This window comes from Suncus etruscus, chromosome 13 (assembly GCF_024139225.1).
Source record: "Suncus etruscus isolate mSunEtr1 chromosome 13, mSunEtr1.pri.cur, whole genome shotgun sequence".
In the NCBI taxonomy this organism is placed as follows: domain Eukaryota; kingdom Metazoa; phylum Chordata; class Mammalia; order Eulipotyphla; family Soricidae; genus Suncus; species Suncus etruscus.
In genome coordinates, this window is record NC_064860.1 from 70,093,253 (window position 1) to 70,120,155 (window position 26,903).

The following is a 26,903-nucleotide window of genomic DNA, read 5'->3' on the forward strand; positions in this document are numbered from 1 at the left end:
ATCTCTTGTCTGGCACCTGAGCTGTTTCCAGATTCTGGCTATGGCAATTAGTACTGCGATGAACATAGGAATGCATTGGGATTTTTATATAGTTTTTTGTATTCCTAGGATATATCTCAGCAATGGTACTGCTGGATCTAATGGAAGCTCAATTTCTTTTTCTTTTAAAAAGGAATATCCATACTATTTTCTAGAAAAGGTAAACCAAACTACATTCCCAACAGCAGTGACTGATAATTCATTTTTCTCTGCATCCATGCCAAAATTGGTTGGTTTTGTTCTTTGTGATGTGTCCCTGTCTCAATGTTGTGCCATGATACCTCATTGTTGTTTTGATTTTATCTCACTGAAACATACCAGGGAGTGATATGGAGCATTTTTCCTGTGCCTTTTAGCCATCTATACTTCTTTGAGAAAATGTCTGTTCATTTTTTTCTCCCTATTTTTTTGATGTAGCTAGATCATTTTTTATTAAGTTCTGTCAGTACCTTGTATATCCTAGATATTAGCCCCTTAACAGATGAATATTGGGTGAGTAGTTTTCACATTCTGTTTCTGGCCTTTTATCTAATTTTTGTTTATTTTGAGTAAAGAATTATCTTATTTTAATGTAATCCCACTTGTTCATCTTTGCTTCCACTTCCTTGGACAGTGAAGTGGTGTTTCCTCCTTGAAGATGCTTTTAAGTTTCAATACCACAAAGAGTTTTCCCTAAGTTTTCTTTTATATACTTGATCATTTCTAGTCTGTTATCAAGTCTTTAAACATTTTGATTTGACCTTTGTGCATGGTGTTAAAGAGACAACTGAGTTTGCTTTTTAGCATGTGGCTTTGACAAGTTTTCCCAACACCACTTGTTGAAGAGACTTTCCTTGCTCCACTTCGTGTTTCTTGCCCTTTTGTCAAAGATTAATTGATTGTATGTCTGGGAGGTCATTCTCTGAATACTCAAATCTATTTCATTGATCTGAGGTTTGTCTATTCCAATGCCATGCTTTCATTTTTATTAATAACTATTGATTTGTAGTATAATTTAAACAAGGTAAAAGTAATGTGTCCCATCTTCTTTTTTCTACAGGTTGCTTTAGATGTTCATAGGTGTTTATTTTTCCAGATGACTTTCAAGAGTGTTTGATACACTTCTTTGAAGAATTCAAAAAGGAAATCAAAAGATTAATGGAAACAAATGAGAATGAAGATATAAATTATTAGAATTTATGGACACAGCAAAATATTACTAAGAGGAAAAATTATAGCTTTGCAAGAACTCATTAGGAAGAAATAGGGGCTTAAATAAATAATGTAATGACAGATTAGAAAATTGAAAAGTAATAACAAAATGAAGCAAAAATGGCAGACAGAGGAAATATTAGAGCTTTCCGTAGAAAATAATGAATTAAATATTCAAAAAATAAAAGCAAAAATATCAATGAAAGCAAGTGCTGGTTCTTCGAAAAATAAACAAAACCAATAAACCATTAGCAAAACTTAAAAATATGGGAGACAATATATTTAATTAACCAAAATAGAAATAAAAGGGGGGTGTTATTACAGATACTACAGTAATTAAATGGATAACCAGAAATTACTTTGAAAAACTCTATGCCACAAAACAAAAAAAAATGGAAGAAATGAATAAATTCTTGAACTCCTATAACCTCTCCAGATTGAACCAATATTATCTGCCATATTTGAACAAATCTATTACTATTGAGGAAATAAAACATATTATAATATATTATAATACAATAAAAATATTGTAATAAAAATATTCCCCCAAACAATAGCACAGACCTAGATGGATTCATCAGTGATTTCTCTCAAACCTTTCAAGAAAACTCACTGCCAATCCTGTTCAAGCTCTTCCAGGAAATTGAAGAAACAGAAATACTATTAACTATTATTTTTACAAAGCTAATATAACCCTGGTACCTGGCAGATAGAGATGCCACAAAAATGAAACTACACACAAAAAATCCTTGGTGAACACAGACACAAAGATCCTTAACAAATTTCTGACAAATAAATTCCAATGGCTTAGCAACGTCATATATCATACCAAGTAGGATCCATTCCAGATGCCCCTCTTCCCTATGCCTGCAGAGTAAATTTTGAGCACAGAGCCAAGACTAACCTCTGAGTGTCACTGGGTGTAGCCTATAAATAAAATAAATTAAATTTTGTAGTGAAGTTCTATAAGATTTATATGTCAAAATTTCACAGTCTACTAAAAGTTAAGAATGCATTTTCTCTAGTTCTGGTAGAGAGAAGTGCAAGAACAGGATTTCAGCTTATTTGCACACTCTCAAAGATTTTTTATTTAATGGGGCTAACCATATCTTCAATGGTACATTCTTTTATATACTTGTATACTTAGAGTCTTGTGTGTCTAAATTTTCTCTTATAAAAGTGTAATTTTGGATTAAATAATATTCCTTAAAGAAGGCAACATAACCTCCAAGGACCATTACAGTGGTTCAGGAGAATAATTGTCATTTTAGATATACTATATATAAATTACAGTGGGTGCTTTTGATTTGTAATCTAAAATGAAGACAGATTTCCAAGACTGTAGAACATTGGGACATAGACCATGTGTTTGTATTGAGTTGTTTATTTTTTTATGTTTCTGGAAAGGGAGTAGTAAGCCTGGAGGTTTGGAAATTTCTGGTATAAAGCCTGCTATAAAAATATTATTGTACCTCAATCTTGAAAAAACAAAAAACAAAAATTGATATTCTAAGGTATGGTGGGTTAGGGATTAGACAGAAAAATTTGTCGAGGAACTATTAATTTGCAACAAAAGTTTACACTTATAATCTTATTTATGAACTTTTATAATCAAGTTGTCCATTTTCTAAGCTATTTGGATACTAGAACCCTAAAGATAGAACCTTTTCCCTTGCCTTAGCAAATCCGGAAGGTCTATTTACACATATCATCCCTATTACCTCTGAAAATGCTTTCATTTATATTCTATAACTTTAAAGGCATACAATTTCTCTTAAATTACAAAATCGATTGGGATAACATCCCATATGACTTTTTTGGATTTCTATAATAAGAAAATGCTAATTTAGCTCTAGTATGTGTTATTGATGTTTTCCATAAAGTGGTAGAAACTACTTTATAAAATTAAAAGGGTCCATAGAATTGGAGTTCATAAATATGACTTAAAGTAAAATAACGTTTTATGTCAAAAATGTATCCTTTCAGTTATTTCTTGATTACTTTTAAAAAAGTGTTCTGTCAGAATCTACATGTTCCTAACTAATTACCCTCTTGTTCATAATTTCTTAACCTAATTTGTCTTATTTTTAAGGTAAAAGATTGATCTTCTTTCTAAAAACTTTGTTACAGTTTTATTTTATTTATCTCTAGTGGTGTTTTACCTGCCTGCCCAGTTTCTTTCTTGTCAATGCTTTATCCCCAGTCAGTTCAATTATTAGCCCTTTTCATACTAAAGACAAGAAAAAAAATATATTCCCATTGAAATTTAATCTTTCCCACAATGCCATGCATTATTTCTTTCCTCTCATGATAAAGCTTAAGACTAAAACAATTAATATCATGTCTATTTTCACCTCTTACCCTGATGCATTCAATATGATCTCCATCTCTGTGACTACATAGAAAAGGAATTTGTTATAATTAATCATCAATACATTCTATCTCCAGGTTTTGTTCTTATTCTAATTAATCTGCTCCAAAACTTGGCACAGTCAAATATAGTTTACTTTAAATCTTCTTTTACTATAGTGATTTTTAATGTCTATAATTTTTTAGAATAATTTTACTTTTATTATTTTACGTGCAATCTTAATAAATGTATATTTTCAAAGGGGTTTGGCCATAAATTGCACTATACATTTTCTATGTCGGGTCTCTCATTTTTTTACATAGACTATATTATTGGTAGAAGAGAATTCTCAAAGTAATTCCAATATGTGAGATGATCTGGCCATACTTATTTACTTATTTTCTATGTAGCTTGCAAGTAGGATATTTTATTTGAGAAAACCATTGTTTAAATCTAAAATATCTATGAACTCATATTTATATTTGTTATATGTAACAAATATAGCCAGTTCTAGCTTCCAAGCATAGAAAAAATTTAACACAATATTTTTTCTTAGAAATTTATTTTTGCATGGTATGTCACAGTTTACTTAGTTCATTCATTATTTATATATTATATAAATATTTATTACAGTTCTACCTTGCATCAGATACCTGTTATAGAAATAAATTAACGAGATTCCTAAGATGATGTAGTTTCCATCTCAGTGACTTAAACAACTTCAAAATCATAAAAGTTTGAGGGAGCTAAAGTGACAGTACAGTGGGTAGGTCACTTATCTTGCAGTGGTTAACTGGTTTTGTACCTTCTATAACATATGGTTCCCTGAGCACTTCTAGGAGTAATTCTTGAATGCAGAGCCATTACTAAACTGAGGTATTACTGGGCATAGCCAATTTTTAAAATAATATAGGTATATATATATATATATGTATTATAAAGTTGAGATTGGTAGGTGATATATATATATAATATGCATAAAAAGTCTATAAAATTCATACATATATAGAGTGTGAATGTTCTTCAAATATATACCTGGCATGTAGAGTATTACTATTTTATCCATTTAATTAATACAAATGTATTTAAAAGAAAATTTATCAAAGATAACTAGCCCTATGTTTCTTAGAAATTCATGCATGTTTATTGTCATTGAAAAATAAATAGCCTAATTTTATATATGGTATTGTTTGAAAATATATTAGTTTTCTTAGTGATTAAATAATATATCTTGCCAAAAATTTGAAGTATATGGTAAAAATGTGAGCCCAATATTTAATCAGACATGTCACTGGAAATCCAAGACACATATAAGATTATAACAACCAGATAATTAAATATAAGGATTTATCATGAAAGAAAGATGAAAATGTGTGTCATCTTTCCAGTAGAAGATACTATATCCTGAAAGGCAAGTTGGAACTCTTTATGGCCACAATTTATTTCCCTAAATGCTGACGCCTCCAATGTATTTGCTTTATTATCTTCTTTATATCACCATCTTAGTCATTCCAAAAACTGGTTAGAGGAACAATAAGATTCATTTGAAGCATTACATCCAACTAAGAAGTTCCTGAACTAAAAATAAAGTATGAATAAAATAAAAAGACATTCAAGAACTACGAGAATATATTTGCTCATTAAACTTTCAACAAAGGTCTAATCTAGATACATATATCATTTACAAAAATTAGTACATAAAAAGCTAAATAACCCCATCAAAAATCATGTAGAGATTTGAATATAGACTTCTTCAAGAAAAACTTAAAGTTGACAGTGAGTATGTGAAAATGTGCTTCTCACTAATAATCAATAAAATACAAACAAAATCAGTATATCACTTTAGCACCAATTATATTGACATACATAAAAACAAAAAGGATCAGGGATTGGGGATGTGGTAAAATAGTTAAGAAGCTAACCTTAGATAAAGCCAGAGTTATTTGATCTTCACTTCACCATTGCTCATCGTGGTTCGCAAACAATCCCTAAACACTTCCTGGAATATCTCCTGAGTACAGAACATAAAATAAACCCTGATTATCCAAAAATTTAAATAAAACAAACACTAAAAATGCTGGGAGAAATGTAGTTACATATGTATCCAGTTTGTGAGAATGTTATCTGATTCAGCTTCATATGACCCAGCAATTCTGCTTACCAGAATCTCTTTGATTATTTAACCTCCTTGCCCAAAATATCCACACAGTAAGATATTCTGGCTGCTGGGACTTTATTCTCATCTTAATTTAGTAGTTAGGGTACATAAAATTTATTATGGAGGGGGCTTGGGTTACATCAAACAATACCATATGATAAAGCAAAGAGGTAGACAGAATTTTACTTATTCTTGCTTTTACTTATTACTATAGGAGTAAAGTATCAATTACCTCAATGACTTTCATTTGTCTCAAATAAAGCCTAACAATACAAAAGCATGGCTAAATAAAATAGAAATTAAATTGTTTCATACCTAATTTTTGGGACCCACAGCCAGTGGCACTGAGGGGTTACTTCTGGCTAAGTACACAAATTATTTGCTGGCATGCTCAGAGGACCATCAGGATGCCAGGGATTGAATGCAGGTAGGGCTGCAAGCATGTCAAATGGCCTGCCCTCTGTGCTATAGCTACAGCTCCAAGATAACTAAATATAAAATATCAATCATTAGCTATAAAAGGAAGATCAAAATTGCAATATTTTTCAAAATCAAAATGTGTCGGTATTATTCTGAAAACCAAAATAATAGAAAACGATAGTTTCCTGGGAAAATTTATACCATACCCTTACCTAAACTGAGGGCTACACCATTTCACTAACAAAATTATTCCAAATTCTGGGGCCAGAGAGATAGCACAGCTGTAAGGCATTTGCCTTTGACGCAGAAGGACGGTGGTTCAAATCCCGGCATCCCATATGGTCCCCCGACCTGCCAGGAGCGATTTCTGAGCATAGAGCCAGTAGTAACCCCTGAGCACTTCCGGGTGTGACCCAAAAACCAAAAACCAAAAAAAAAAAATTCCAAATTCATTACAAATACATTTGTATGTTATGTTATTTATTTGTAGATCAATATAATCAAATCTATATTTTACATGATTGAAATCTTGTATTATACATAAAATCTTTGTCTTGTAAAAAGCAGTCAAGCATTACTTAAGAAATAGATCCAGTATGTTCAGTCAACTGTGGTGAATAAATAATCTTATGGTAAGTTAGGTATATCTATATACTTGTATATATACAAGATAATATGTTCATTTATAAATAAAATAAATATCAGTGAACCAAATAGTGATGAGCACCATTGAATGTATTCTAGTCATTATTGTTATGACTAAAATTTCCAGGGCTACCTAAGCACTTCTATGATTGATGTTCTCTGAAACTTAAAGTTTGGTGTAGCATGTTACTTTCTTTCTTCAGTATACCATAAACATAAAAGATAAAGTTTATTTCCTGGAATACTCTCACTAATATGTTTGTGATTTTCCACATATTGAAGTCCTTATGTGGCTTTTACAGGCCAAATACATCTGAGAAAATATAATCATAACAGGTCTCTCTACTAGCAACCAGATTAATGGGAAATTATATAATTATTTTACGAAATCTGCAAGTCCTAAATGACAGCATTTTTGAGTGAATATTTTCTTATGGAAGGAAAGTTCTTCTAAAAATTAACATCATATCGATAATAAGAAAAATGTAATTTTTAGCTCTAAGAAAACATTGGGGAGGAGTACTCTGGAATAAAACTCTAATTTATTTATTATTTTTTATGTAGGTAGATTTTCCTGAAATATTATTACACCCCGATTCCCTGAATTATGCATGTCAATAACTTGTCTATGAACCTTCATTTAAAGGCTAATACATTCATTTTACTTATTGATAAAGAAAGCAATTCATTTGATGCAGATGTCTTAAAATGTTTGTTTGTTTGTTTATTTATTTATTTATTTATTTATTTATTTTTGGGCCACACCCGGCGGTGCTCAGAGGTTACTCCTGGCTGTCTTCTCAGAAATTGCTCCTGGCAGGCACGGGGGACCATATGGGACACCAGGATTTGAACCAACTAACTTAGGTCCTGGATCAGCTGCTTGCAAGGCAAACACTGCTGTGCTATCTCTCTGGGCCCTTTTTCTTAAAATGTTTATTTCTGGTTGGGAACCAGAAAGAAAATAGTATAGGGGTTGGATGTATGTCTTGCTTTTGAAAACCTAGGTCCAATACTAGAATCCCTCCATATACTAAGTCTTGCATTCCCCTGGAAACATACTGAAATGCCACCTATTGTAGCATATCCCACATTTAGCAAAGGGCATAGATTTTAGTCCACATTTTAACAAAATTAAGTTTAATTTTCTTGTATACATAATTTGTCAATTTCTTTTTAAAACTAATAATGGGTGGTACTGATTTCCTTTGGGGGGGTGGAATTATTACCCCTCTAGCGATTAAGTCCTTGGAGAGTAGAGGGGTGAATTAAAAAGAAAACTGTCTACTGATAAATCCAAAACCTGTTGCATTTGATTTCAAATAGAGAACATAAAGGTGAGTTGAAAATAATTTGTATAAAGTCTAGCTTAAAATATAGTAGGTATAGAATGAATTCCAACAATCAGTAAAATCATGTCACGTAGAGGGTCAGGAGAAATACTGTAGAGACTAATGGGCTTTACTTGAACTTGTTCCCTGCTGCCATGTGGCAACCAAAACATTGCCGGGAATGATCCCTAATCACAGACAGGAGTAACTGCTGAGCACACACAGGTGTAGTCCAGAACAAAATGTTATAATAAACTGACTAAATTTTTGTGACCCACTTTGAAAAACTTGAGTCAAACAAAAAATATATATGTGTGTGTTTTGTTTTGTTTTCAGATGGTTTAGTTTTTGCAGTAAGCTCATGATTATATTCTCACAGTCCTGTCTCAGGGTCCTGTCAGAGAGACTAAGATAGATATTAGTTAAAGAAACAAAGACAGACCATATTCACTAGGTATTGTATGTGGAGAGACAAATTCCAATAAAAAACCAAACACAGTTTGGTTTATAGTTGGGAAATAGGTTATAGACATTAATTAAACGAAATTACTGAATAGTTATCAGTATTTAGGGGATTTTTCTAAATAAATTTTATAGGATTGTTATTGAAAGCAGGTAAATATGATCCATCATATATCAAGGATAAAGATGCTTGCTAATTAGGATACTTTGTGAAATTTTGACTATGCCAGACCAAAACAGAACAGAGGCAAGGGTTGAGATTTTAGAGAAAATAGAAATAAAAGAATCTTAGTAAGATCTAGTCTAAGAGAAAAGTTTTCAGATACCTCTTTTGGTTAAGTGATTTAAAATTAGCTTTCTTTTATACATATAACTCCTGGCTTCAGAATTTGAGAAATTTGAGTAAATAGAAAACATATGGTGACACTGGACATTGAGGTGTAAGAAAAATATATATATCATTACAGAAAGGCTGGGAGAATATTAAGAAAAGATCTGTAGTAATCTTGTACATAATGGTATGTCAAAGGACAAATACATATTCAGAACATAATTCAGAACATTAAAATATCAAGATGTGTTTTGATTGCACTAACTTAAGAAGTTGATAAGGCGGCAGTAAAGACTGATAAAAATGTGTTATAACTTAAAAATCATTACCATTCAGTTTCCTCATAGATCTGAGCTGGTTCTTTGTCATTTACAACTACGTTAATGCTATTGATTTAGGAATAGACTTCTTTAATTCTCATCATTAAATCCCTTTTTAATTTTGTTTATTTAAAAGTTAGCAATAGTTATTGTTTTCTCAGTATGTTTTTACCTACAGCTTTTGTTACTCTTCCCTGTGAAGAAAGTTATCATCTTAAAATTTTGAAGAACAATATATTAGGTAACCCTATTGATGACATTATATTGAGTAGAGCTGAAAAAGGAGTCCCATTACCCATGGCTAGATCTCATGGTACAAAAATGGTTATAATTATGAAAGCTTAGTGTAGGGGAAAATGCCTGTTATTTAATTGATGGATATTCATTAGATATTTTAATGTGTTATACTTCAGAAAATAGTATTTCATCTTGAGATCTACACTTACAAGTCACTCCTGGTGGTGCTCTGAAAACATTATGCCATGCTGAAATTGAATCTGGGTTGGCCAATAGGGCAAGCCTTTTTCTCACTCTACACTCTGACCTCTCAAATATATGTTGCCTGTCATAATCTATCAAATAAAATTTTCATAATCATATATTCATCCTAGAGTATTTTTCTGAATCCTGTGTTAGATAAACTTTAGAAGAGAATTTGTTAACCTAGTCAATATATAAGAATCTCACATGCTAGAATATTCAGCATTCATCCTTACTAACATATGTAAGGCAATTTACCCCAAATCTCAATGATTCATTACTAATATACATGGTTCATACACTTTCAAAGACTAGATACATTTGATAAATCCCAAGTATATTATTTCCTAGTACAACTCTCATAGGTCTGCTATTATTCACTTTTTTAATAATGTCCATTAACTGCATGGCATTAGGTTTCTTAAAGATAAGCTTCCTTAAAGGACTGAATTTCTGTCCTCTTTAAGAAAGTTTTTTTTTTCTTTTTTTTTCGGGCCACACCCATTTGATGCTCAGGGGTTACTCCTGGCTAAGAGCTCAGAAATTGCCCCTGGCTTGGGGGGACCATATGGGAAGCTGGGGGATCGAACCATGGTCACGATCTTTCCTTGGCTAGTGCTTGCAAGGCAGACACCTTACCTCTAGCGCCACCTCGCAGGCCCCCTTTTTAAGAAAGTTTTAAAAACTTTAGTATTCAGTAGATGGCTGCATTTATATACCTTAGTTTAAATTTCATCATAATACAAGTAATAAAATAATATATTGTTCAGCCTTTTCTCAAAATGTAATTTCTTAATTTTGTGAAAAAAATTATTGGAAGATAGGAAATAGTTACAAATGATAATATAATTTTTTGTCTATTTTCAGTAGCAACATTTTCCTTATATTTGACAGAAGTACAAAAGCACAACTAATATAAAAAAATGAACCAGAAAAAGGTTTTAAGTACTGGGAATATGATATTGGATGGAGTGATGAATATAATGCAGAGAAAGACATATTTTGGAGACTGGCATTTAAAAAATATGTAGATATAGGATATTGCTTTCAAATATCATATAGGTGTCTGGCAGAACTTGCTTAATTTTATCACTTATTTTCTAGAGGCCATGAGAAGCTGCTTAGCATTTCTGATTTCATTTTTTTTTCAATTTAACACGATGATTGTAATATCTATTCTCCAGTGTTGTTTCGGCAATAAGGTACTTATATAAGAGACCAGAAAGAAACAAATTAGGTCAATAATGTAGATACATATTCATTATTTTAATTTAAAATTTAGTGACTAAGAAATTATCTCATGAATTACTTGAAATTATTCAGAATATGCAATGATAGCTATTAACCCATTTTCAATTATGAAAATATTACCATGATGGAAATAACGGCCAGAATTACTACTTTTTCTATATTTATTTTTGGCTTACTTATCAGACTGTTAGGTACATTTTGTACTAAAGTACTTATAGTAAACCTTAAATCATCATAATGTTTACAAATTATGTTAAATAAGGTTAATGCATTCAATAATCATCATAAAGAATCATTTTATTTTACTAATTTTGAGACATAAAATTTATAGCTAGCTATATGTTGGGACTACTCCTGGTTGTGGACTATGGGTCATGTAATGCTAGAGAATCAACGGCGACTGCTGCATGTCATGTCAGGGAACATGCTTACATGCTTAATCTTCACTCTCTTTGACCATTAATTAACATTTCAAATCAAAAAATTGCAATATATAAAATGTATTAAATTGGTAACAAATTTATAGATATTTATTTGTTCATATGTTAAACATAATTATAGAAATCAATGGCTGTGATACAAGTTGAATGAACTGCATGGAAAAATGCTTTTACATTATATTTATTATATAAAACATAAACTAATGTTGTTTGGTAAATCAAAAACAATTGGTTTTTATTAACCAAATATGAGACAAAGCTTAATTACTTGAGGCATAAAAAGGTTATATTTTGAATTATTATTTCTTTGTCAGTAAATCTGAACGTTGCTTTAAGCATTCTTTTGTATTTTGTATCATAAGCCTAAATGTATGCATTTAAGGAAAACTAAGCAATTACTCTGAGTAATAAATGTTCTTTAATATTTTCCAAAGTTAGAGCCAGATACATTGTACAGTCTATAGGTGCTTGCCTTGCATTACCTAAAACTACCCCCAGAGATAACCTGTGTTTTGAGCCAAAAGTAACCCATGATCATTGCTGGATGTAGCACACACACACATAAAAAGAAAACATAAAATATTATAAGTGAGTATGGAGAATCAGGAGACGGAATTAAGTGCTCTCCTTGCACAGATCTGGTCCTGGTTTATTCCATGGCACCACATATTTTCCCCTATATTCAGGAACACAGAGTTAGGAATTAAACCAGAAGATCCTCCCAACAAATCATATGAAAGTTACCTCTTCAAATTACTTTCCAAAGACAGCATATATAGAGTCATTATAGAAAATAAATAAATAATTTTAGAACTTTAGAAAAATAGTAGATGAATTGGCTTAAAATTAATATTTAACAAAGTGACAGCAATTAAATACAGCATTTTTCAGATAAGCAATCTGGGAAAATAAAAATAAACAAAGATGAATTAAGTATTATATCTGTAAGTATTGGATTTTATTTAATAGATACTTCAGTTAATACATCATGAAAAAATATTTGTCAATTCTTTCGAGTAAAGATAAAATTGAACATAAGAGAAATTGTACAAATATTATACTACATGCCTTGCATGCATGCTGCTGACACAAGTTTAATGAGTGGTAGTGCATGCTGTGCTTAGCATCATACTCACGGTCCTCGGAGCTTCTGAGTACTGCCAATAGCTCAAATAATCTGCAGCACAGAGGGTCTCAAGAGTAACAGCTCCTTGGCGTTCACATTGAATTACTGGTCCAGTTACCCAAAAATCACCAAGGGAAGCCTTCACCTCCCTTTGATGACCCCATAATTATTTAATAAAACTAACTCAAGCATATTCAAAAGGAGAAACAATGAATTAATATTAAATTGATGAAAATATTTTGAATTAATATAAAAAAATAAAAGGTAACAAGATGCTATTATTTAGTAGTCATATTTTTATATTTGTTATTACTCAATGTACTTAAAGACAAAGAATTATATAATTATATGATATATAAATTTATTTAGATATAATAAAAATATTTCACATTATTTAAATATGGTGTATTACTAGATATATGAAACACAATACATCTAAGAAAAATAAATAGATTTGAACCACATAAAGTTTAGTGACTTGTGAAAAATAAACATATTTTAAAGAAAGGCATAAACAGTGAGTTGACAGATGCAATGCATAAAGAGTAGGATGAATAATTAATACAATATTACATAATACTATTGCATAATTAATAAAATTATTACCATAATGCAATTTAGTAAAATAAAGTATGCAATTGTTCCAGAAGAAATTATATAAACTAAAAAAATCTCTGCAAAACATTTACATGTACAATTAGATTAGGCATTAATGAGAAAATTATAATAAAAGTAGACATCAATTTTGTTTGAAGACTTGAAGAAATTTGCACTGATAATATAATCATAAAAAATATATTTGTAATTATTAGTTATTGTACTATTTTGTTATATAGAGATATTTAAAAACTATAAATATGGAAATTGCAATTTAGACAATATTAAACAAAAAATAGTTCTGCAATGCTATGTTTCATGAAAGACTATGTTCAATAACGTGTGACAAAAGTAGTTCATATAGAAGAATGTGAGAGATATAAAGAGTTATTCCTGTTTCACTTTATTAATTATAATTAAAAATAGAAAAACACAATATAACCATATAACTTATAATTCACTTTTCTGATATATTTAATCAAAATAATCTTCTAATGGGAGATTGTTCTTGCTATTTATTCATTAACATGCAGGTAGAATTACAGTTTGTCAGAAGGAAGACATAAAAGGTCAAAAAAGAAAAGAATGCAAAAAAAAAAAAACCCCTAAATTGTGAGATGACCTACATTGTTATTTCTCAACCTTTCTTTCCCCTTGGAATAGACAGATATAGATAAGACAGACTAGAGATCATGACTGGTACTGTATCATAACTTGATTCCTCTGGATTTCTGCCAAGTTTCTTTGTAGTTGAAAATGGGTGACCTACACGTAATGAACAATATTATAAAATGAGATTTTCATGAATCAGAGAGCGTAATCAATAATAAAATTTTCTAATAATTTAAAGAAGATAAGCAATTAAGAATCAGTATACAAACTGAGAATTTTTGGAACAAAGGCAGCATTTAGTGCTTTGTTCTTGATCAAATGTATAATTCTATAATATAAAATCAGAAATTAATGCTTAGATTATAAAAGATCTTTATTTTGTACTTATAATAAGGTATGGTCATGTAATATTTTACATACTTAATTGGCATGTTTTAGAATTTCTTGAGTGATAACTAAAGAAATTACAAAATAATACTATCTTGTATAACCAGTAATATATTCACAAAGTTCCTGTAATTATGTTTGCTAAAAAACAAGATCAAACTTTTCTTTCCTCTCTCCCTAAATAATATCATTGAACTATAAATTGACAATAAGTCAGTTGCTTTACCTATTTTTTATTACTGAGTAATAAGGACATGATCCAAACAGGATTCAAGTTCTAGAAATAAAATTATAAGGACATCATTTGTTTTTCCTGAGACTTTTGTTTCATAAAAAAAATAAGACTTATGGGCCTTCTCTTAAGGTCTGACAAAGTAATTTAAACACATTCAAAATTCAAAATCTAATAAATGTCTGTTTTATTGGTTTGAGAATGATGTAAATGAATGCATTATCACCAGGCCACATAAAATATCATTATTCTATTAGTACGGATATGTCAAAATGGATAGTTATAAATAAATTTCTATAAATAATGATATCCTTTTTTCTGTGTCACACAAAAATAAGTCAAATAAGAATGTTTGTGTTCTTTGATGCTAATAGAGGATTTGTATTAATTCAAATACAAATTCAACATTTATATTTTTATAAGAATCATTTTAATGCATTTCATGATATGAATTTGTATTTACAATTTCAGTGACACAGATAAGATTGTTTGATGCATGAAACAGCAATAATTCACAACTCATGGCCTAAAAATAATTCTAATACAAATATGCAAATGACTTTGAGGACATAATTTAAAAAACAACCCTGTGGAAAAATCATAATTTACTTGAACAAGATCAAATGAATCTTTATAATCACATGAAATTCATTGGGATAAATAAGAACAACAATTAATTCAGCACCAGAGCTTACATTTTGTTAAAAATTAGTGTGGCAAATGCAAACACTCTAATAAATATTATAAAAAATTGAAAACACTTTTAGAATTAAACTCACCATCTTACTTGTCAATTTTATTTAAAAAATAATCCCTAGTTTAACAAAGATGAAATCTTTTTTAAGAACAATTTACTCGGGGTCAGAGCAATAGCATTGTGGTAGGGTGTTTGCCTGCACGCGGCTGGTTGGTCCGGGACAGATCTAGATAGATTCCCAGGTTTCCACTGGTGTCCCAGATGGTCTCCCAAGCCAGGAGCAATTTCTGAGCACCTAGCCAGGCGTAATCCCTGAGCATCACCGGGTGTGGACCCAAAACAAAAAAATAAATACAAGATGAAAACAAAAAACCCACCCTCAATATTCACAAAATGATATTATTGATTAAAATTTTTTATCATAGTAATTATTTCATTTATTTATTTATTTTTATTTTTGGTTTTTGGGTCACATCCAGTGGCACTCAGGAGTTATTCCTGGATCTCTACTCAGAAGTTGCTTCTGGTAGGCTCAAGGGACCATATGGGACACTGGGATTTAAACCACCGTCTATCCTGTGTTGGCCACTTGTGAAGCAAAAGCCTTACTGCTGTACTATCTCTTCAGCCCAAATAGTAATATTTTTAAGTAACACACTGAAATTATTTGTAATCTAAGCTTGAAAATGTGAAAATATGTAACAAACAATACAAGAAAAGCAACTAATAAATCTGGATATTAATTAGTATTGTAAAACTAACATATAAGGGGACAGAGTGGTGGAGTAAGAAGTAGGATGTTTGCCTTGCATGTGGCTAACCTAGGACAGACAGCGGTTCGATCCCTCACAGCATCTTATATGGTCCCCCAAGCCAGGAGCCATTTCTGAGCTCATAGCCAGAAGTAACTACTGAACTTAACCAGATGTGGCCCAAAAACAAAGCAAACAAACAAAAACCCCAAAAACTAACGTATAAGGAGTTGGAGCAATAGTATAGTGGGTAGAATGGTAGCCTTTCACATGGCCAAACCAACTTTGTTTTGTGGCACATTTGGTTCTTATGTGGTCTGGTTACAAACAATGGCAATAGTGATCCCTGAGCAAAGACAAAGTAGTAAAGTCAAGAACTGCTATGTGCTGTTCCCAAATAAAAATACATTAATATTAGAATATATTAATATATTATATAACTACATTCATAAATAATATTAGTTAAATGTCAGGATTATTAGATTTTTCATAATACAAAATTTATGTTTTCCACAATTAAAGTGTTTTGTAATTGAGTTAGAGACATACAATATAGAACAATTTTCACCAGTGCACATTTCCCATCACAAAATAGGTATTTCATGGCTGCTCCAAGATATGCATAAGGGAAGATGTGACAATATTCAGGGAACCATATTCCTGTTAGGGAATAAACTGTGGTCACTCGCATGCAAGGCACATGCTTATGATATCTCTATATAGTTCACATTATTTCTTTTTTTTTATTAAAGTAACATGCTATAAAATTGTATTAATGTTTATGTTCCATGTATCATTACTGCCTTATACCCATCACCAAAGCAGCAGTATCTCTCTAGTACTGCCCTTAGATTATTTCTTATTTTCTGTTTTCTCTGCTTTGGCCTCTTTCAATTTAGTAATATCAATTTTGAGGAAGATCTAATGAGCTCACGGTTATTGTTTGTATTGTGTGTTTTGTTTTGTTTTGCCATTTATCATTATCATTTTCTTTGCTTTGTTTTTCTTAATGGTAACTTTGTTTTTTTAACTTTTTAGTATTTTATTTATTTATTTATTTGGGGGGGCACTCCCTTTGACACTCAGGTGTTGCTCCTGCTATGTGCTCAGGGGGCATATGGCTTGGGGGACCATTTGGCATGCAGCGGGTGGGGGAAAATCTAACCGAAGTCCATGCTGCTCCCCGTGCTGCCTGCTGAAGCTTCCTGACAATTATCATTCTTAAAATTTAGTTCTTACAATATATTTAAAAGACAAAATATGATTACATATTATAATTTTTGCTACAGTAAATTACTTTAATTTTAGAAAAATAACTTGATAGGACATTGATTTAAAGAATAATTTAATGGAAAATATATATTTGGAATGACAACCTGAGTTCTTACAAACTAGAAAAAAGGGCAAAACAAAAAAGATATTTTGAACTAAATATTATGATCTAGAAAAAAAAGGCAAAACGAAACAAAGATGAAAGTGATAGAGAATATATTTAGTCATACAAATATATGCATAAATAGCGGTCTATTTAATTTGATCTATTAGTGATATGCTAACTTATATTTCTCACAACTTTAACAAAAGTTTTGACTTAATTCATAATCAATATTTCAGTATGAATTATTAATAATAGTTTAGGAAACTAAAGAATAAACTACTTTATAATGATATACATACATATTTGACAGATGAAAATTAAACTAACAAATAAAAATAGTATCAGATATCAAAGGAAAAAATAAATTGGTAACTAAATGACAGAGCAGTGATTTTAATGTGCCTACTTAAAGGAAAAAGCTAGATGGAATTGCAACTATTTGTCTGAGTCACTGTGATTCACATTAAAAAAATGAATTTCCACATTGCATGTTGAAAATTGACTAGAGATGTTGAGAGTTTATACTTGTGCTTATAATAGCCATGGTCTCTTATTTAGGTCAACAATTCTCAATTGTAAGCAAGACAAATACAATAAACTAATAAAACCCATGCATAACAGACAACCCCCATTGAACATAATATTAGAGTTAAGCAATATCAGCTAGATTTGCCAATATATGTAATATAATAAATTTGAGAAGTGTAATTCTGAGGTTGAAAAGAGTTTAATTGAGAAATATTTTTTTAAATGTAAGATATTAAGCCATAGAGCAAATTTGTGAACTATTGGGATAGTCATCTTTAAAATAAAGCAGTGAAGAAATGTTACTCTTTGTAAGGTCAGATCTTTAAAGAAGCATAAATATTACAATTTTTCAATCAAAGAGCAACAAAATTAGCAGTTCTAGTGTAAGCAAAATTAAACATATTTTAAGCATAATTTATTCATTTGAGCTCTTAAATTTTGCTTTAAAAATATTAGCTTCACGCGCGAACAGCCGCCGGCTCCAGCTGGGTCTCTCTTGCTCCGGGAAGGGCCGCATGAAGGGCCGCGTGAACCGCAGCCAGTTCGGCTGGGTTTCACTTCTTGCTCCGAGAAGGGCTGCACGAACCGCAGCCAGTCCGGCTGGGTTTCACTTGCCCCAGGAAAGGTAGGGAAGCCCCGCCCACACACAACGACTGCGCGAACACCCTTCACGCCCCATCCCCCATCGGGTTAGGCCACAGAAAGAGCACAGGAGGAGCCAAACCGCAGCAAACCCACCCAACAGTACCCCTAGATCCACCCTCAGGGAGGGGACCCATTCCCACACCACAGGGGATCAAAACAGGCTGAAATTGGAAGGAACAGTACTCCAAAGCACACCATTAAACACAAAGAAATATGGGTAAATCAAAGAGAACCCTAAGTTCTGAAGATACGGAGACAAACCCTAACAAGTTTCCAAGCCCGCCAAAAAGCACAGATTCGTGGGAAGGTGACCTAAAAGCAGCAATGAGGAAGGAAATGCAAGAATCAATAAAAGCAATGAGAGAAACCTTAGCTACCGAGTATAAGATATCTATCGAGGAACAAATTAGCCAAATTAAAGAAGAAATGTTAAAGAGTATGAGAGAGTCCATACAAAAAGAAGTGAAGGAATTAACAGACAAAATAACAAGCCTTACTAGCAGAAACACAGAGTTGGAGAAACACATTGAAGAACTCGAAGGAAAACTGCAAACAAAAAATGACCAAGAAACCAACAAAGAAATAAAAGACAAAGCACTGGAAGGAAAAGTCCAGTACCTAATGAAAAGGACAAAAGAAACAATCTAAGAATCGTGGGTATACCAGAAGGGGAGGAAATAAGGAAAGGGGAAGAACAAGTAGTCAGAGAGATAATAGCAGAGAACTTTCCCAACCTCTGGAATGAAACTTCAGGGCAAATCCAGGAAATCAAGAGGGTCCCTAATAAAATAGACCCCAATAAACCAACACCAAGACATATAGTAATCCAAATGGCTAAAAACAAAGAGAAAGAGGAACTTCTTAAGGCAATAAGAGAGAAAAAAAACCTCAAGTACAAAGGTAGGGACATAAGAATCAAACCAGATCTGCCAGTCGAAATAATTCAAGCTAGAAGACAGTGGAATGACATATTTAAACGACTGAATGAAAGAAACTTCCAACCTAGAGTCCAATATCCAGCAAAACTATCATTCATATGGGAGAACAGACTAAAAACATTTTCAAACAAGACCGAACTAGAGCTATTTGTGCAAACAAAACCGATCCTAAACGACCTACTCAGAGATGAATTACACAATCCAAACCCCCGATTGTAACAAAAGCCACCCTACACAACACAACTGCACAACAGTCCTCTCTCTCAATAATCTCCCTAAATGTTAATGGCCTAAACTCTCCAATTAAAAGACACATAGTAGAGAACTGGATTAGGAAAAATAAACCGGACATCTGCTGTCTGCAAGAAACACACCTACAGCTACAGGATAAGCATAGGCTTAGAATAAAAGAATGGAAAGTAATTATTCAGGCAAATGGAAAACAAAAAAGAGCAGGGACAGCCATTCTTATATCAGACCAAATTGCATTCAACCTCAAGAAAGTGATTAGAGACAAAGAGGGTCACTACTTACTGATCAGGGGAACATTGGATCAAGAAACACTAACCTTGGTCAATATCTACGCACCTAATCTAGAGTTAGCAAAATATGTGAGGCAACTGCTCGTAAACCTGGAGAAACACATGAAGGGAAATGTGATAATAGTAGGGGACCTCAATACTCCACTTTCACCACTGGACAGATCCACCAAACAGAAAAATAGCAAAGAAATAAGAGCTCTAAATGAAAAATTAGAAGATCTGGGGCTAATAGACTTATATAGAGCCCTCCATCCCCAAAAAGCAGAATACACATTCTTCTCAAGCCCACATGGAACCTTCTCCAGAATAGACCATGTCCTAGGATACAAAGCCAACCTATATAAGACCACAAAGGTAAGGATCATTAGAAGTACCCTTTCAGATCACTATGCAACAGAGATCAAAATTGACATCAAGAAGAAGCAATGGAGAAAAACTAATACCTGGAGATTAAACAACATGCTGCTCAACAACAGCTGGATCAAAGAACAACTCAAGGAAGAAATAAAAAGATTCCTTGAGACAAATGATAATGAAGAGACAACATGTCAAAATTTGTGGGACACAGCAAAAGCAGTAATTAGGGGGAAACACATAGCAATACAGGCCTATATCAAGAAACAGGAAAATAACAAAACCAACAGTTTAAAAGATCACCTCAAAGAATTGGAACAACAGCAACAGAGAAATCCAACCACAACCAGAAGGCAAGAAATAATAAAAACCAGAGCAGAAATAAACAACATAGAAACCAAGAAAACAATACAAAAAATCAATGAGACCAGGAGTTGGTTTTTTGAAAAAATAAACAAGATAAACAAACCCCTAGCAAAACTCACCAAAAAAAGAGGGAAAACACCCAAATCACTAGGATCACAAATGAAAGGGGAGATATTACAACAGAACCCCAAGAAATACAACATATCATAAGATCATATTATGAACAACTATACTCAGCTAGGATAGAGAACCCAGGAGAAATCGACAGATTCTTGGAGATAAACCCTCTTCCGAGACTGGACAAGGAAGACCTAGAAAGCCTAAACAGACCAATCACCTCAGAGAAAATTGAAGATGTAATTAAAAAACTCCCTAAGAACAAAAGCCCGGGACCAGATGGATTTACAGGTGAATTCTACCAAACATTCCGAGAAGACTTACTGCCACTTTTCCATAGGCTCTTCCAAACCATAGAAAAAACAGGAATCCTCCCTAACTCCTTCTATGAGGCAAATATCACACTCATTCCCAAAGAAGGCAAAGACACCACCAAGAAAGAAAACTACAGACCAATCTCACTAATGAACATAGATGCAAAGATACTCAACAAAATCTTAGCAAACCGAATCCAGCACTTCATCAAAAAGATCATACATCATGACCAAGTGGGTTTTATACCAGGAATGCAAGGTTGGTTCAACATACGCAAATCAATCAACATTATACATCACATCAACAACAAGAAAAACAAAAACCACATGATCATATCAATCGATGCAGAGAAGGCGTTTGACAAAATCCAACACCCTTTCATGTTAAAGACACTCAGCAAAATAGGGTTAGAAGGAACCTTCCTCAAGATAGTTACAGCTATCTATGAAAAGCCTACAGCCAACATTATACTTAATGGCGAGAAACTAGAAGCATTCCCACTAAGGTCAGGAACTTGGCAAGGCTGTCCACTCTCTCCACTATTATTCAATATAACCTTAGAAGTCCTAGCAAGAGCAATCCGACAAGAGAAGGGAATCAACGGAATCCAAATTGGGAAAGAGGAACACAAACTATCTCTATTTGCAGATGATATGATGATATACATCGAAATCCTAACGAGTCCACAGTAAAACTCCTAGAAACAATTAACCACTACAGCAAAGTGGCTGGATACAAAGTCAATACACAAAAGACAGTAGCATTTCTATATACAAACAACGAAGCTGAGGAGAGAGAGATTAAAAATACAATACCATTTAAAATAGTATCAAAAAATATCAGGTACCTAGGAATCAACCTTACGAGGGAAGTGAAAGACCTATACCAGGGAAACTTCAAAACACTTCAGAAAGAAATTGAAGACGACCTAAAGAAATGGAAGAACATCCCATGCTCATGGATAGGTAGAATTAACATAGTCAAAATGACTATCCTACCCAAACTACTATATAGATTTAATGCAATCCCTATCCAAATCCAGACACCATTCTTTAATGAAATAGAACAATCAATCACAAAATTTATTTGGAACCACAAAAGACCCAGGATAGCCAAACAAATACTGAAAAACAAAAAGCTGGGAGGCATCTCCTTACCTAACTTGAAACTATACTATAGAGCCATAGTAATCAAAACAGCATGGTACTGGAACAGAGACAGGACCTCAGACCAGTGGGTCAGAACAGAATTCCCAGACATAAACCCCAAGATATACAGCCAACTAATATTTGATAAAAGAGGCAAGAACCTGAAATGGAACAAAGGAAGTCTATTCAACAAATGGTGTTGGTACAATTGGAAAACCACATGTACGAAAATGAAGATTGACCCATACCTCACCCCTTATACAAAAGTCAACTCAAAATGGATCAAAGACCTTGAGATCAGACCCGAATCTATAAAGTTTATCGAGAATAAAATAGGCAGAACACTCGAAGTCCTATATATCAAAAAGGTCTTTGAGAAGGAAGCACCAATGGCAAGAACGTTAACAGCAAATATAAACAAATGGGACTACATCAAACTAAAAAGCTTCTGCATGGCGAAAGAAACCCTACTTAATGCAAGAAGACAGTTAACAGAATGGGAAAAAATCTTTTCACTCGACATATCAGATAAAGGGCTGATATCTAGAACATACAAAGCACTCAGAAAGTTGAGCCCCCCAAAACCAAATAAAGCCATAAAAAAATGGGAAGATGAAATGAATAGACACTTCTCTGAGGAAGACAGAAGTATGGCCAACAAACATATGAAAACATGCTCACCTTCACTCATCATCAGGGAGATCCAAATCAAGACAACAATGAGATACCACCTTACACCAGTAAGGATGGCTCACATAAAAAATAATGGAAACAACCTTTGTTGGCGGGGATGCGGTATGAAAGGAACTCTCATCCACTGCTGGTGGGAATGCCCCCTAGTCCAACATCTATGGAGAAAAGTCTGGAGAGTGCTCAAAGAACTCAGAATTGAGCTGCCATTTGACCCAGCAATTGCCCTCCTAGGCATATACCCCCAAGTTGGAAGGATATTCATCCCAAAATACATATGCACCCCACTATTTATCGCAGCAATCAGTATAATAGCCAAATCTTGGAACCAACCTCGATGTCCAACAACAGATGAATGGATCATTAAGATGTGGTACATATACACAATGGAATATTACATGGCAGTCAGAAATGATACAATCACAGACTTTGCAGCAACATGGATGGACCTAGATCATGTTATGTTAAACGAAGTAAGTCAGAAAACAAAAGATAAACACAGAATGGTAGCACTATTCTGAAGCACCTAGAACATATATTTTATACACAACTAATACCTAACAATCAAATAACAGTGTTTAACAGGGTAGAAACTCTGAGCACTGTAATAGTCAACATATACTTGGGAGCAGTGTCCAAAATACATGAAAAAGGAACAACGCAAACTCTTGACTACACAGTATACCACAAAGAAAACAGCAACAACAGAGACAGCAGCATAGAGAGAACAGGTATGTAATCAGACTTCTACAACAAAGGCCCACAATAATCCCTTAGTGATCGTATACAAGAACACAAGTATAGAACACCACGGGAAATCACTGACTGCAATGGAAACATACCTTAACACTATGTTTTAATGCCTTTATCTTACTATATTTTAAATAACCTCTCAGCTTTTCTGTCCACAGGCACCCTTGGATACAAAGGGCAGACAAACTAAGGTGGCAACTCAGGATACTACACGAGATACCATACCTTGCTTGCACTACGAGATAGCTGCGAGAAAAATCTTTAACATACACTTTATCTCTAGGTTAGACCTTCTTTTAGGAATTGAAGCATGTGACCAGCCAGATCACCGAGGCAGTAACTACGACGTAGGGACTTAAACTACAGACTCTATTCATCGAACACAATCAACCAATCCAGCATTCCCTTGCTATTTTCTCTTCTCACTACTTTCTTCTTTTTTTTTTTTCTTTTTTTTCTCTTTTTTCCTTTCTTTTTTTTCTTTCTTCATTTCTCTCTTTTCTATTCTTCTCTTTACTTTTTTTCCCATTCTCTTCTCCCTTTCTTTATAAGGTATTTTTTCTTTTCTCTCCCTTCGTACCCCTCCCATATACCTTCCCCTTTTTCCCTCCAGAATTCTAACTATCCCTTCACCCCTCAATCCCATCCAGATCTCCCACCATATTAAAACTCTTCACCCTCAGTCCTTAATCTATTAGGCATCAAGATCGACCTCCTACCCAACGAACCAGTACCCAGCACCCAGGCGAGGGGACACCCAGTCAAACCCACACCTAGTCTCCTGCAAGAAAAGACAGCCAACTCCCCTGCGGACTCATGCTGCGCGGCCCTCCCTACCAACTCCCCCTAAAGTGGACTGTTTCTTGAAACCGGGCCTAGGTCCAAAAGTATCCCCAATACAAGAATTCTTCCAAGACCTCCCTACCACAAATTTTTACCAAACTGAAGAAGGCCAGGGGGTGGGATAGAAAGATGCCTGGGAACCCACACACCACAAGAAAAACCCAAAAGGCAATGGGAAAAAACTGTACTTCCAACATAGGCATAAGACCTGTAATACACCACATCTTTACCGGCTTTCCCCCAAATGTAAGGTAGTTTTTTGCACCACTTTGGTCCTTTAAATGCTTCACTAACTCATTTTATTTCTTTTTCTTTTATTTATTTATTTTTTTAATTTATTTTTTCAAATGCCTATCCTACATATACATTTGTGAGCATATACATTGTCATTCCCTTTCTTTTTTTTATTTTATTTTTATTTTATTTTATTTCATTTTTTATTTATTTTTTATTTTTTATCGTTTTTGGGGATGTGACCTGTTTCTGTTATCCCCTCTGTCCACCCCCAAATACACCGACAATATAATGTAGCACCATTTCTCCCTGCAAAGGCACACTAAATAAAGGGGAAATCTTACATATAGAAAAGAGCTCTTATCTAATAGAGATAGGAACTCACAGTTGTTAATAATACAGGGATATCTCCTACCTGGAAAATATGTCATGTGGAATCAACTTAGACCTCAGGTGATTAGATACCATTCATCCAGCCTTGAACCCTGGATTCCAGACATAGAAACGGCACAGCTCTTCACAACAGCTGCAGGAAACAAATCCCATCCAGGACAGCCTTAATACTGTGGGGTCAACAACAAGGGCCAGCTCTAACATGATATCCTGACAACGAGGAAAATGTGAACAACTTGACCTTAGAGCTGATTAGCCTACCTTACCAGCTAACGACAAGACAAAACCAGAAGACTTGGCACCCTTTGGTAGGTCCAAAAGCCAAGATCGCGATTTACAGATGACTGGCTGATAGAACCACGGCCAGACTGTACACATCTTGGGACCAATAAAAAAGCCCTAGTTTAGGGTTTGAACTATGACCTGCACAATAAGCATGATCCCCAGTCCCAAAGGTCCTGCAGAGACAATTGTAACGGAATGGAGCTTCTGGAAGCACAAAGAAAGACGCTAACCTAGGTGCCATCCTAGGCTCAGTGCAAAGCCCAAGACCACCAACCACAGAAGATGGATTAAAATGACACTGAGGTAACAGAACCTCTAGAATCACAAAGACTGACTTCATCATAAATCCCATCTCAGGATCTGTGCAGATACTGAGACCTCTAAACACAGAGCTCTGATTGTATCACCCTGGACAGAGCAGAAGTCTACCAACCACAAAAACGCCACCGGGAGAGTAAATGATCCTGAGCAAAATCTAGAGTTGATCCCCATGACAGTATACTCCAAGGACGGAGAAACCCCATATTTTTTTAGGCCAAGTGAATTTCTTTTCAAATGACCCCAATATTTACTGTGCTAGGGCAGGAGGGAAAAAACAAAAATACAAAAAGCACAAAACCTTGGTTATTTATATATATATTTTTTTTTACCTTCATTTATTATTATTATTTTCATTTACCTATCTATTTTGGTCGATTTCTCTCTTTGGGTGTGATTATTGAAATTGTTTCCCCAGTTATACTTATTTTTTCTCTTCCTCTCTTTTCTTTCGTTATGTGCTATGCCATGTTTCTTATTTCAAGACCATGGTGTGTTTTTTTGTTTGTGTGCTTGTTTTTGTTGTGTTTTTGTTTGTGTTGTTTTGTTTTTTTGTTTGTTTTTTGTGGTGCTTATCGATAAAGCTGGAGTCCTCAATGGATATTTAACACTTCTTTTGGTACTGGTGGAGTGTTTCACCTTCTCTTTCTTTTCACCTCCCAAATCGATGATGAGAGCCACTAGAAGGATTCCGCCCATTTTCGGGGTATTAGACTCTTACCCCAATTTATTACTTTTTTCTTTTTCAGGCAAAACCACATAACTTGAAATAGCTGGTCTTGCCTCCAGTTAGAGGGGGAAATAAGGGAGGCCTCAAGACCAAACAGGTGCAAGACTACTAAGTAATAGGTTAGATACAGAGGGGACCACATATTCTAGCCACCCGGGGGGTGAGGGAAGAAGAAATGGGAGGGAAGACAAAAATGGACGGGTAGGGAAAACAATTTGGTGATGGATGGGAATCCCTCCTGATTTTATGTGAATATGTACCTAAAATATTATTGTCACCAATATGTAAGCCACTATGATCAAAATAAAATTATATTATAATAAAAAATATTAGCTTCAACTTACTTTATGAATTACAAAGGTATTTCTGATTTTTTTGAGGAAAAGACTATCTCTAAAAGAAATAAGTAAATTAATTTTATATAGAATTTAATGATGGGATTAAAAATTAAGCTTTAAGTTAATTTTAGTTATTTCTAGAATAGTTCTCTGCCTATGAGTGAGTA